Source organism: Giraffa tippelskirchi, chromosome X (genome assembly GCF_054371585.1).
Source record: "Giraffa tippelskirchi isolate mGirTip1 chromosome X, T2T-mGirTip1v1.2.pri, whole genome shotgun sequence".
NCBI classification, from domain to species: Eukaryota; Metazoa; Chordata; class Mammalia; order Artiodactyla; family Giraffidae; genus Giraffa; species Giraffa tippelskirchi.
The window spans coordinates 151,561,105-151,575,397 of record NC_137289.1 but is presented as its reverse complement, the minus strand read 5'-3'; positions in this window follow the sequence as shown (position 1 = coordinate 151,575,397).

The window sequence follows — 14,293 nt, the reverse complement described above, 5'->3', positions numbered from 1 at the left end:
ATGCTGGGCTGGATGAAGCACAAGCTGGAATCAAGATTGCTGGGAGAAATATCAATAACCTCAGATATTCAGATGACACCACCCTTATGACAGAAAGTGAAGAGGAGCTCAAGAGCTCCTTGACGAAAGTGAAAGAAGAGAATGAAAAAGCTGGCTTAAAACTCAACATTCAAAAACTTAAGATCACGGTACCAGGTTCCATCACTTCATGGCAAATAGATGGAGGGAAATGGAAGGCGTGACAGACTTTATTTTTGGAGGCTCCAAAATCACTGCAGACAGTAACTGCGGCTATGAAATTAAAAGATGCTCGCTCCGTGGAAGAAAAGCTATGAGAAACCTCAGTTGAGTTCAGTTCGGTCGCTCAGTCATGTCCGACTCTCTGCGACCCCATGAATTGCAGCACGCCAGGCCTCTCTGTCCATCACCAACTCCCGGAGTCTACCCAAACCCATGTCCATCGAGTATGTGATGCCATCCAACCATCTCATCCTCTGTCGTCCCCTTCTCCTCCTGCCTTCAATCTCTCCCAGCATCAGGGTCTTTTCAAATGAGTCAGTTCTTCGAATCAGGTTGGCCAAATGACTGGAGTTTCAGCTTCAGCATCAATCCTTCCAATGAACACCCAGGACTGATCTCCTTTAGGATGGACTGGTTGGATCTCCTTGCAGTCCAAGGGACTCTCAAGAGTCTTCTCCAACACCACAGTTCAAAAGCATCAATTCTTCTAGACAGTGTATTAAAAACAAAAACATCACTTTACTCAGAGAGGTCTGTATAGTCAAAGCTATGGTTTCTCCAGTGGTCATGTACGGATGTGAGTAGGACCATAAAGAAGACTGAGCACCAAAGAACTGATGCTTTTGAACTGTGGTGTTGGAGAAGACTCTTGAGAGTCCCTTGGACTGCAAGGAGATCACATCGGTGATCACAAAGGAAGTCAACCCTCAATATTCATTGGAAGGACTGATGCTGAAGCTGACACTCCCATTTTTTGGTCACTGGATGCACAGAGCCTACTCATTGGAAAAGACGCTGATGATGGGAAGGATTGAAGACTGGAGAAGAAGGGGTTGGCAGAGGATGAGATGGTTGGATGGCATCACTGACTGAATAGACATGAGCAAACTCCAAGATAGTGAAGGACAGGGAAGCCTGGCGTGCTGCAGTCCATGAGGACACAGAGAGTCAGACATGACTGAGCGACTGAAGAACAACAAAGTCATATTTAATAGAATAAATGCTTTAGTTCCATCATAGACAAAGCCTCCAAATGGGTTAGAAATGGCCAATGACAAAGGGACCCATAAAGAACATTTCCACAGCTTTGTTGATAGTAACAAAGACCAAGGGCAATGTTTAAATTAACTTAAATATTAAGAAAACAATACAAGAGTGGGGAATGTGTGTCCTGGACAGCACACCCCAGTTTGATCTCAAGATATAAAGGAAAATAAATATTCCTGACCTTGAAATACCACACATGCATTATAGTTTCTCATTCACTCTAAAGGTCAACTGTCCAGAGTCATTTAAGCATCTCCCTAAACAATCCCCATGATTAAAATGACAAAATGCCATGACAGCTCAGCCGTGCCAAGGAGGATATTGAAGATGACTTCAAAGACCAAGGTCTTAAGGAGGGACAACCATTGGTTCATGATGGGTCACGCCAACATAGCGATCCTATAAAAAGTGGCACGATTCTCATCCTCTGCAACCACTGGGAGACCCTCAGCATCGAGAGAAGAAAGTCCACGAGAGACGCAAGATGAAGGTTCTGTTCCTGACTCTTCCCCTCGGTCTGGTTTGTTCTGCCCATGAAGGGGAAGCTGAGCAAAGTCTCTCAGAGGTAGCAGGGATGGTCTGATCTGGGAGGAGGTCTTGGGTGTGTGTATGTGTGTGAGTCTCTTTTGTGGTTTTGTTATGTGGATCCATCAGCAGCTTGTATCCCTCCAACTGATCATTGCTCCATTTACTGGTCCCAGACCTGTTCCATTTAGTCTCTGTATCATCACTACTGTGCATTAATTGACTCTCAAGCATTTTTCCTGCTCTTGTAACATAGAAAGAGTATCAGGCCAACAGCTGTTGGAGTTCTTGCATTTGACATCGGAGCTCAAGCTCTCTCAGAAATGTCTCAGTTCCTTCTTTCAGTCTGACTTCATTTCTTACATTATTCTATAAATCCTGCCTTGTTCAGTCAAGTTAGACAACGTGGGCTGCTCTGCATGAGGGATGGGAAACTCGTGAAGGATGATGCTAGATGAAAGAAAAAGACAAGGACTAAAATTTTTAAGGGGAATTTTTGCTCTCAGCTTTCAGGAAAATGGAGAGTCGTGTACACTGCATCCAGGAATTCAGTGATCAAGAATGTGCAATTGGGGTTTTCCTTCATTAAACTTGAGATTGACGATAAAAAGGGCACGATAAAGATCGATGTTTGTGTTGAGTAAGTAAAAATCACCCCGAAGGAAAACATCTGTAAACCCCGAGCCTGAGGGAGGGTGTGTCTCCCCCGTCTGCAGGGAGCTCCCTGGGTGATGTTGAGAGCAGGACCCCCTGAGCTGTGGGGCTGATCAGGGTCTCTGAGCTGGGGGGCGGGGGCAGCTCTCCTGAGAGCCTCCAGGGAAGGTCCTGGAATCGATCATCACCAATGAGTTTACTATAGACTCACAGCCCCAGGGACCACTCAGGGAATGTCCACTACACTGCAGACGGTTTACCAAGAACATGCAAACTCGGGTATGTATACGGAGGAATAAAAACATTCATAAAAAACAACTAATATTTCTGCTTGGAGTGATTGGTTTATAGATACATAAATATATACATATATATTATATATGTATATATTGATAGTATACTTATGATCAATTACAACCACATATACTGATACAGACTTACAGATACACACACACACACACACACACACACACATCGTATCCTAGGAAACACACCTGTTTGTTTTCACTTATTTTTTAAAGATTATCTATTCTCTTCCTCTTTGCTGTTATTGTTGTGTTTTGTTTTTACAATTTTTGAGCTCTATGTTTGAATTTTCACGTGGCTGCTCTTTCAGAAGCCAGCTTTACTAAAGTGTGCATGCGTGCTAAGTCACTTAGCCATTGTCCGACTCTGTGCAAACCCTCTGTTCCATAGCCCACCAAGCTCCTCTGTCCATGGGATCCTCCAGGGAAGAATACTGGAGTGAGTTACTATGCCCTCCTCCAGGGGATCTTTCTGACCCAGGGATGGAACCCGTGTCTCTTATGTCTTCTGCTTTGGCAGGCGGGTTCTTTACCACTAGCACCACCTGGGAAGCCCTTTACTGAAGTGTATTTATATGCACTTTTGTGGAGGGCATAGTTCAAAGTGTTTTGACAGGTGCACACCCTTTTCATGACCTTCACAGTCCAGATACAATATTCCTCCATGTGTGCCAAAACTCTCTTTTTCTCGCCATTAATGTCTACACCTTGAGCCGCAGATAACAATGGATCTGCTTATTCTCTCCTCTTCTAGAACTTCAGAGAGCAAGATTATCCACCTTGCATCATTTTCCCCTGGCTTAAACACTCAGCGGAATGTTTACAACTTTATCTCAGTGTCTGCATATACAGGGAGTCACATTTTTCAAGCCAAGTGAAAGGATATTGTTTGCACATATAAAATTGTGTATATTTTTCATGTAATAGAAAGTGGTTTTGTTCCTACTTTCTAGGTGTTTTGAGTAACTTCAACTTATTAATAACAGTGAACACAATTCACTGTGGATATTGTTTTCAAAGATGTCTGTTCAATAATTAATCTAGTTGTTTTTGTTGGGTTGTTTCCCTTTTAATATTGGGTTCATGTGCCTGCTTCCTATGTACTGAATACACCTTTTATCACACCTGGATTATATGAAGTCAGTCAAAGTCTTTTTTCTTATACAGTTGACAACATATGCAGGCCGGCGTGTTAAGTCGCTTCAGTTGTGTCCGACTCTTTGTGACCGCATGGGCTGTACCCCGCCAGGCTCCTCTGCCCATGAGAGTCGCCGGGCAAAAATACTGGAGTGGGCTGCCATCTCCTCCTCAAGGGGATCTTCCTGACCCAGGGACTGAACCCATGTCGTCCACTTCTTTTGAAATGGCAGGCGGCTTCTTTACCAGTAAGCACCACCAAATATTATACATACATATAATTTCCTTATGACATATGAGCATATCTTATGTACTTGTGTGTCTGCTCAAGATCTGGGAAAATAAAACTAGACCCAAGTGATACGTAGCAGAATGCATGTTTTAGATCCTACATAGACATGGCTTTGAAATGGGCTACAGCTGGCCAGTATCAAAAGTAGTAGCAGTGAATGTTTCCATGGCTTAGTTGGTATTAATGGAGGTCAAGGGCAATGTTTAAATTCTCCCACTTGTATGGCAGAGTGTGTACCATTGGAGTTGTGACTCTGGTCTTCACAGAACATCTGGAAATTCTGGGTTGGATGAGTGGATACACAGATATGCAGCTGAACCCAGAGTAAGAGAGTGAATCTGTTAAGAAACATTGAAAGGGAAAACCTTGCCTAAGGAAGTGAAAATTATGAAATATCATATACACACATATGTATTCATGCATATATGTGTGTATATATATATACACACACATATAAACATATGTGTGTGTGCATATTTGTGACAGCTATAGCAATAAAAATGGATTGTCACCACAAATCAAAAAGATAAAGACCATGAGGAAAGTATAAACAGATACACTTTCGGAATTAACACTCCTGATGAAATGTACACATTACTTGAAAGCTATGTTACCAAAATTATTGCATGATGAAACAAAAACTTCTACTGCTTTTGTCTGGTAAAGAAATATTGTATAATTTTCCATACATTTGCAGGTCATGGAGATTTAATTGAAACTTTGTGAAGAAGTAAAGAAGAAACATCACTCAACTTAGACAAATCCATCCATTGAAACTTTGTGAAGAAGTAAAAAAGAAACATCACTCAACTTAGACAAATCCATCCATTGACACATAATGATATATGGTGGCTTAATCGCTAAGTCTTGTCCAACTTTTGTGAACATATGAGTTCATATTACAGTGTTTTCCATTCTAATTTGCTAGTTAATCCCATAGATAGCATTAGGTACTTCTGACAGATTTGATTAAACTCTATATATCCACAAAAAACCATAATTTCAAAAAGTACATCCACCCCAATGAACAGCAGCACTATTCACCATAGTCAGGACGTGGAAGAAACCTAAATTTCATCAACAGAGGAATGGATAAAGTTGTGGTTTTTCCTATTGTTTTTTTTAAGTCATGTCAGACTCACGGAGCCCCATGGACTGTAGCTTACCAAGCTCCTCTACTCACGGATTTCCAAAGCAGAAACAACAGATATGCACAATGGAATACTACTCAGCCATTTGCAGACATGTCAGTGGACCTGCAGACTGTCAGACAAAGCAAAGTAAGTCAGAAACAGAAAAACAAAATCATACATTAATGCATGTATGTGGAATCTAGAAAAGTGGCACTGATGAACCTAGTTCCAAGTCAGAAATAGATACACATACAGAGAAAGCAAACACATGGATACCAGTGGAGAAGAAGAGGGTGGGATAGATTGTGAGATTGGGATCAGCAGATACGCAATCTTGATGTAGGTGTTTGGTCAACAAATCGTATGCGACTCTTTGTGACTCCATGGACTGCAGTACTCCAGGCTTCCCTGTCCTTCACTATGTCCCAGAGTTTGGTTAAACTCATGTCCGTCGAGTTAGTAATGCCAACTAACCATTTCATGCTCTGTAGTCCCTTTCTCCTCCTGCCTTCAGTCTTTCCCAGCATCTTCCCCTTCTTCTATCTTTATTTTTTGATACGATTGATACTATGTATACAATAGATAACTAATAAGAACATACTGAACAGCACAGGGGACTCTACTCAGGGTTCTGTAGTGATCTAAATGGAAGGAAATACAGAATAGGGTTGATATATGTATATGTATAGCTGATTCACTTTGCTGCAAGCAAAATGATACAACGTAAAGCAACTATGCTCCAACAAAATTTTATAACAATTCTCTCTCTCCCTCTCCCTCTTTCTCTCTCTCTCTCTCTGTCTATATATATATATATATATAGCTTCTCATTAACACACAAACATACTAACATCCTGGACAAGAGTCTTTGTTAAACACATATCCGAAAATTAAAATATAAAGAGCATTGTATTTCTGTTTATTTCAAATATTAATACTTTTACAGGTTGTGTTGATTCATAGAGATCTAATTTAAGAATCCAATTTCCTATATTTTCCACCATGAATTTATAATAACTACGAGATTGTTAAATTTATTTGTAAATGTTTCAGCACCACAATCAACAAACCAGTTAATGGTTTTTGTCTTCATGAATTGTCTCATAATTCCTTTAAATGGAATGCCTTACCAAAGTGAAAGCACTTCAAGGGACAACCCTGATGGTCCAAAGGTGAGGACTTCCCCTTCCAAGGCATAGGCTGTGGTTTTGACCCCTGGCTGGGGAGTTAAAATTACACCAGCCTCAGAGGCAAGAAGCAAACCATAAAACAGAAAAAATATTGCAACAAATTCAATAAAGTGTTGAAAAATGGTCCACATCAAAAAAAGTTTTTTAAGAAAGTGAACACATTTGTAGAATTTTGAGAGATACAATCAACCAAAGGGACCTTTCAGAACACATTTGTGCTTTCTGTTCTTGAGTTGTATTGCATCCTTCTCAAAGATTCACACTAACCTCACTCATCCAGCTCTCCTTAGAGCATCACTCCAAACCTTCTCTGTGGAAATATTCCTTCTTTCTGAAACAGGACCCCAAACACATTCTAAGTTCCCACCTTCTTTATTCTTCATCCTGCAACTTATAAACAGGGATCTATTTGTCAATTCTTTCTTTCTTCTATTAATATTATTTGTCTCCATTCACAGGAAGACTGCTGACTGGACGATGTCCCGAGTCTGTTTGCTTCCTGCTGAATTCTGAGACTTAGGCTCTCCTTGGCACTAAATCTGTATTTGCTGAATTCAGGCCAAAGTGTGGACACAAGGAATGTTATAGAACACATAGTTTTTGTGATGCACATGTAGGTAAATGTTTATAGCTCATGATACTGAACTTATTTTCCCATCTGTTCCTGTCAGATAAAGGAGAAATTAAGACATTGTGCAGAGAATGAAACTATTCTTTCACTCGGTGCACACTCTGAGAAGGGCAGGTGTGGGGTTTACTGTTGATATTGGCTCTTGTTTCCAACCTAACATTTGCTAAGACTCACCCATTAATACACAGGGTGTAGGGATGGAAAACTCCCATCCCTCTGTACTTGAAAAATAACACACTTTGATCAAGCACTAAGTCAAGCTACTGACATTGAAACACCCACAAAGGAATTGACTGTCCATCATTCAGGAAAACCAACATGCAGGATTGTAAGAAAACAGATATTTACTCATCGGTAAATACCAGTACTGGAACATAGAAACAAAGGTGCCCAGTGGTGGGACCTTTCTCTATGGGACCGGTCCTCTCTGACATGTGTAGGGAATTTCCTCCTATCCGTGTCAACCTGCAAGCCTAAAAGTTTCCAAAGGATTAGGAAGGGCATGGATATGTCACTTTTCTTTTTTTGTTTCACATCTCTCTGTTCCTGTCTAACCGGGAGAGCTTCGAGAGGTTCTCAATGGCAGTACGAGCTCAAAGGAAGCTCCGAGTGGTGAGAATTTCTGGCAGGAAAACTTGAGACAAAGTATAGATGCTACCTCCTCTGCTCATACTGAGTATTGATCTGTCTTTTGCTTGGGCTACGTGCATCTGAAAATACTTCCTAGACATCTAGTGGGAAAATTATACATCTGTCCTGAGTCAGACTAATGGGAGCACATTTGGAACCTATGCGGAGATGTACAACCCAGTCAACCATTTCAGAGGAATCCATACTCTGTGTTACCTGCTTCTAGGTGGGCATTCCCCCAAAGAACAAATGGATGTCTTCCTCCCATCCTTACACATTCCTATTTGTCTAACTGGGTTTCCCCAATGTTCCAACAGTCCAACAGTAAAGAATATGCTTGCAATGCAGAAGATCCAGGTTCTATCTCAGGGTTGGAAAGATCCCCTGGATAAGGAAATGGCAACCCACTCCAATATTCTTGCCTAGGAGATCCCATGGACAGAGGAGACTGGCAGGCTACAGTCCATGGGGTCACAAAGAGTTGGACACAACTGAGGACAAACACTGTCACTTGTCCGACTGAACCCTGATGCCTGTCTTTCCCTGGTGTCACAGGTCTCAGGGACAAGCAATCACTGTCAGGGTTCTCAGTTCAGTTCAGTTCAGTTGCTCAGTCGTGTCCGACTCTTTGCGACCCCATGGACTGCAGCACGCCAGGCCTCCCTGTCCACCACCAACTCCTGGATTTTACTCAAACTCACATCCATTGAGTCAGGGATGACTTCCAGACATACCTGGGCCAGCGAGCCCCTGGCCTTCTAAAACCTTCTTCCTGATCCACTGGACGGTGTTCACCAAGACCCTTTCTTTTGAACCCACACTCCCATGCATGTGCCTCAATGATCCTTGGAAAATCGCTCTGAATTCAGGGTCCTTAACAGAGTCAGACCTGATGGAGCAACTGAACAACAACAAAAACAGGTCCTTTGGTCTTTCTCTTCACCAAGAGGTGGCCCTGTCATACACCTGATTGCCCCAATCTGCCCATCAAGTACAAAATCCCCAGGACACAACCTGAGTCAAGTCTACCCTGGTGGTCCAGTGATTAAGACTCCACCCTTTCACTGCAGGGGTGGTGTTTACATCCCTTGTCAGGGAACGAAGATTTCTGGTTAAGAAAAAATACAAAGAACAGATTCTTCAACTGCTCGAGTGCCCTTGAAAATAACTAGGTGTTTAGAGTTAGGAAGCCTGTTTTTTTTCCTTCAAAATTCTAGAAATTACAAGAACTATTCTCTTGCTTTCTCACTTGTCTGAGAAACAATTGGGTCACCGAGTAATGACACGTGACAGACTGGGTAAGTAAAAGGGTGTCTGGAAAAGGAGACAGAAATGAGCTGGTACCACGGCTTCTTCAGACGAGGTTAAGTGGCCCGTGAATGGATCGTCCTCTTAGTTAAAAGAAAGACAGCTCTGGATGTGGGGCAGGAGGAGACGATAAACAGTTGGTGGTGATGTTTTCACCACCTCAGAGAAACACGAGGCTTTCCAAGGGTCTCTTAGGAAATCATTTACCTGTGTTAACCACACGTTCAATTTTTTTTGGATTCAATATATAGGAAAATGTATTTAAAACTATCTCTTCAATGTTATAGAAACAATCCAGGGTCAGGGGTATGTCTCCTGGACAGTTGATCCCACTTTGAATGCCAAGATATAAAGGAAAGTAAATATCCCTGACCTGAAATATCAGATGTGTATTGTGATTTCTCACTCACTCTAAAGGTCAAATGTCGAGATTCACTGAACCTTCTCCTAAAACAATCTCCAAGATTACAATGACAGAATGCCATAAAAGTTCATCCCTGCCAAGCCAGATGTTAAAGATGACTTGTGTGCACAGATGACTTCTTTGCAACCATTGGTTCATGACGCAACATGCCAACATAGCGATCCTATAAAAAGCAGCACAATTCCCATGCTCTCCAGCCTCTGGGACACCCTCAGCTTTTCCAAAAGAAAGACCACGGCAGACACAAGATGAAGGTTCTGTTCCTGACTCTTCTCCTTGGTCTGGTTTGTGCCGCCCAAAAGAGGAAGCTAAGCAGAGTCTCTCAGAAGTACCAGGGATGGTCTGATCTGGGAGGTCTTGTGTGTGTGTGTGTGTGTGCCCCTTTTGTGATTTTGTTATGTGGATCCACAAGCTGAGCCATCGCCCTCCAACTCAGCACTGCTCCATTTCCTGGCTCTATACCTGTTCCGTTTGGTCTCTGCAGCATCTCTACTCTATATTCATTGACTCTCATGCATTTTTCCTGCCCTTGTAACAGAGAAAGATGATCAGCCAAACAGCTGTTGGAGCTCTTGCATTTGACATCAGAGCTCAAGTTATGTCAGAAATGTCTTAATTTTTTCTTTCACTCTGCGTTCAGTTTTAAATTTATTTCATCATAGTTGCTTTCTTCAGTCAAGTCAGATAACATGTGCTGATTTGCACAAGCGTTGGGAAATTCATGAGGGTTGATTCTGGATGAAATAAAAAGACAAGGACTGGAATTTCTAAGAGGAATTTTGCTGCTAGCTTTCAGGAGAATGGAGAACCTTCTACATTGCATCCAGTGACAAGGCAAAGACTGCTGAGAACCCACCTTTCAGGGTTTACCGGGTCGTACTGCATTTGATGATACAAAGAGCAAGTAGACTTCTACTTCTTTGTCAAGTAAGTAGAAATAACCCAGAGGGAAAACACCTACAAACCCTGAGCCTGAGGGAGGGTGTGTCTCCCCCGTCTGCAGGGAGCTCTCCGGGTGATGTTGAGAGCAGGACACCGTGACCTGTGGGGCTGAGCAGGGTCTCTGAGCTGGGTGGGGGCAGTTCCCCTGCGAGCCTCCAGGGAATGTCCTGGAGCCTTTGCTTAGGATGGGGGGTGGGGGTGGGGTCCCAGAAGCTCCACTGGCATCAACTCATTAAAGAAAAGAGGGATACGGCAGCGGGAAGAGCCTGGTGTCCTAGGACCCACAGACCCCGCCAGGGGCTTGACCCCTTCTTGTGGAATTTGTAAGAGACAGCTCCCACTGAGCCCAGATGTGAGGGAGGAGGGGGAGCATACAGTGAGCTCTGCCCGCGGGGCTTCCTCACCGGAGGTTTCATCACCACTGAGTACTAAAGCCTCAGAGCCCCAAGGACCACTCAGGGAGTGTCCACTACACTGCAGATGGTTCACTGAGAACACGCAAACTCAGGTATGTATCTTCAGGTATAAAAACACTAAGAAAAAAGTAAGAGGTTTTTGCTTGAGGTGATTGATTTAGAGATATATTAACATATAAATTTTATATATCATATTTCATATGTATATATCTATAGTACACGTACAAACAAATTACAACCACACATACAGATACAGATGCACAGACTTACATATATCCTATGTCAGGAGATATAACAGACTGTTTTCACTAATTTTTTAAAGAATACCATGTTATCTTTCTCTTTGCTATTTTTACAATTTTTGAGTTTTATGTTTGTATTTGCATGAGGCTACTCTTTCTGAAAACAACTTTACTGAAGTGTATTTGGGTGTAATTATATGCACCTTTGTGGGTGGCATAGTTCAGTGTGTTTTGACAGAAGCACACCTTTTTCATGACCTCCACAGTCCAGATCTAAAATTCCACCATCTCTGCCAAAAATCTCCTTTTCCTCGTCATTAAATATCTACTCCTTGAGCCACAGGTAATAATGTATCTAACTATTCTCTCCTCTTGTAAAACTTCAGATGACAAGAATATGAGCCCTGCATCATCTTCCCCATCAACATGAATATTTAAAAGTTTATCTCTGTGTCTGCGTATGTAGGGAGTCACATTTTTCAAGCCAAGTGAAAGGGTATTGTTTGCACAGATAAAATTTTGTATATTTTGCAGTTATAGCAAACTGCGTTTTCTTCCATATTTGATTGTTTTGAGTAACTTCGATGTAGTTTTGTAATGAGTAGTAACAGTGAACACAATTCATTGTGGAAATGATTTTACAAGGTATCTGACAAAAAGTTTATCCAATTTTTGTTGGGTTATTGTCTGTTTAATATTTGTTTCATGCATATGCTAGGTGGCAAATATACCTTTATTCACACATGATATATATGAAGTCAAAGTCTTTTAGCCAGAATCCAGAGAAGTTTTAATTATTGATGGGGCCTCATCCAAAACTTAACACCTGGAGTGGCACGTGGAGAATTTTTGCCTGAACTGGACAGAGCCTCCCAGTGCCGTGGGACAAGAGTTGATCATGAAATGTCTCCCAAATATTGGTCACATTCATGAACAAGAGGGCAAGACCTGAGAAATGGAACCAACAGTTGCAGCCCTCCAACACGTGTTGGTCAGACTAGAAGTAGGAGAATATCTGCTATCTAGGAGCCATAAGACTACAGCCACTCTCTACAGTGAACTCTGAAGAAATGCTGAGAATACATGATTACAGGACCCCAGAGAGCAGAGGTGCATACCAAGGAAATGTTAGCAATGAGCTCTGACTCTTGTGTCTTCCATACACGGAAAAGGGCTAAATTCCTTAACTTAAAACGCCTCTTGCATTTCAAGTTCAGTATTTCTAAGTCTACAGGTGTAGACACTTTCCAAAGAGGAACAAAAAGAAGCAAAATGTCATATGACATACGAAACACTGATGGTAGACACTCAGAGAAAGATCCATCTGACAAAGCAGAATGGTTGTTGCCCTCTTCTTCCACACGATTATGGAGTGGGCTTTGACAGTGGGGAAGTCTCTCTGAGAACAACCAATTCTGACTCCGTGTTGGCACTGTATCTTTGACTTGCTTTTCATTGTTGTTGCTCTCATAATCATACATGATGGCCTACCTCAGACGACCTTACCCCTCTGCCCTAATGGTAAACTAAAGTGCCTTTGTTCAGCTCACAGGCAGATAATCTGACCCTGCTCACCTCTGAAAAGAAGAGATGAACACACTGTTTTTAAAGGCTGGCTCTTCCAGGAGATGTTTTGCAAAACTGAAGACACTTTTTACTTGACTTCCTAACTGTCTCCTGTTCTGTATGCTGCCTTTTCACTTCGGTTCCTCATTGCTTCTCTATATCTGGCTCTATATAAGAACCGGGCATCCAGACCCTGACAAGACGGTTACTTTGGGACATTAGTATGCCATCTTCTCGGTCAGACTGCTTTCTGAATAAAGTTGTATACCTTGCCTCAGTACCCTGTCTCTTGGATTCATTGGTCTGTTGGCAACACAACTAGAGAGTTTGTGCGCCAGAACTAAAGACCCCCCCATAATGAAACAAAGATCCCATGTGCTGAAACTAAGACCTGATTTGGACAAATAAATGAGTAAATACATAAACATTAAAACGGATTTTTTGGTAATGCAACTTACATATGCAATTATTTCCCTTAAAAAAACTGGACATGTGATTTATTATCTCAAATTAAGTGCTAACTACATTGCAACGCTGCACATGAATTCTACACGGAACCTGAAGCTTTTAGTAGCCAAAGTCAATAGCTTGCTTGCACTGTTTAGACAGGAGTTGTGCAATAAAAGATGTGAAAGCAGTGGTTACAGAGAAAACAGACAAGTAAAACAAAATTAATTAACTGGGAGAGTTAGGCTTCAAAGGTCAGTTCAGTTCAGTTCAGTTGCTCAGTCATGTCTTACTCTTTGCGACCCCACGGAGTGCAGCACGCCAGGCCTCCCTGTCTATCACCAACTACCGGAGTTTACTCAAACTCATGTTCATTGAGTCGGTGATGCCATCCAAGCACCTCATCCTCCATTGTCCCTTTCTCTTCCTGCTTTCAATCTTTCCTAGCATCAGGGTCTTTTCAAATGAGTCAGTTCTTCACTTCAGATGGACAAAACATTGTAATTTCAGCTTCAGCATCAGTCCTTCCAATGAATATTCAGGAATGATTTCCTTTAGGATGGACTGGTTTCATCTCCTTGTAGTCCAAGGGACTTTCAAGAGTCTTTTCCAATACCACAGTTCAAAAGCATGAGTTCTTCAGGGCTCAGCTTTCTTTATAGTTCAACTCTCACATCCATATAGGACTACTGGAAAAACCATAGCCTTGACTAGATGGAACTTTGTTGGCAAAGTAATGTTGCTGCTTTTTAACATGTTGTCTAGGTTTGTCATAGGAGTTGGTCATAGGAGTTGGTCCAAGGAGTAAGCGTCTTATAATTTCATGTCTGCAGTCACAATCTGCACTGATTTTGGAGCCCTAAAAAGAAAAGTCTGCCACTATTTCCACTATTTCCCCATCTATTTGCCATTAAGTGGATGGCATCACCAACTCGATGGACATAGGTTTGGGTAGACTCCAGGAGTTGGTGATGGACAGGGAGGCTTAGCGTGCTGTGGTTCATGGGGTCGCAAAGAGTGGGATACAGCTGAGACCGGATGCCATGATCTTAGTTTTCTGAATGTTTAGCTTTAAGCCAACTTTTTCACTCTCCTCTTTCACTTTCATCAAGAGGCTCTTTAGTTCTTCTTCGGTTTCTGTCATAAGGGTGACGTTATCAGTGT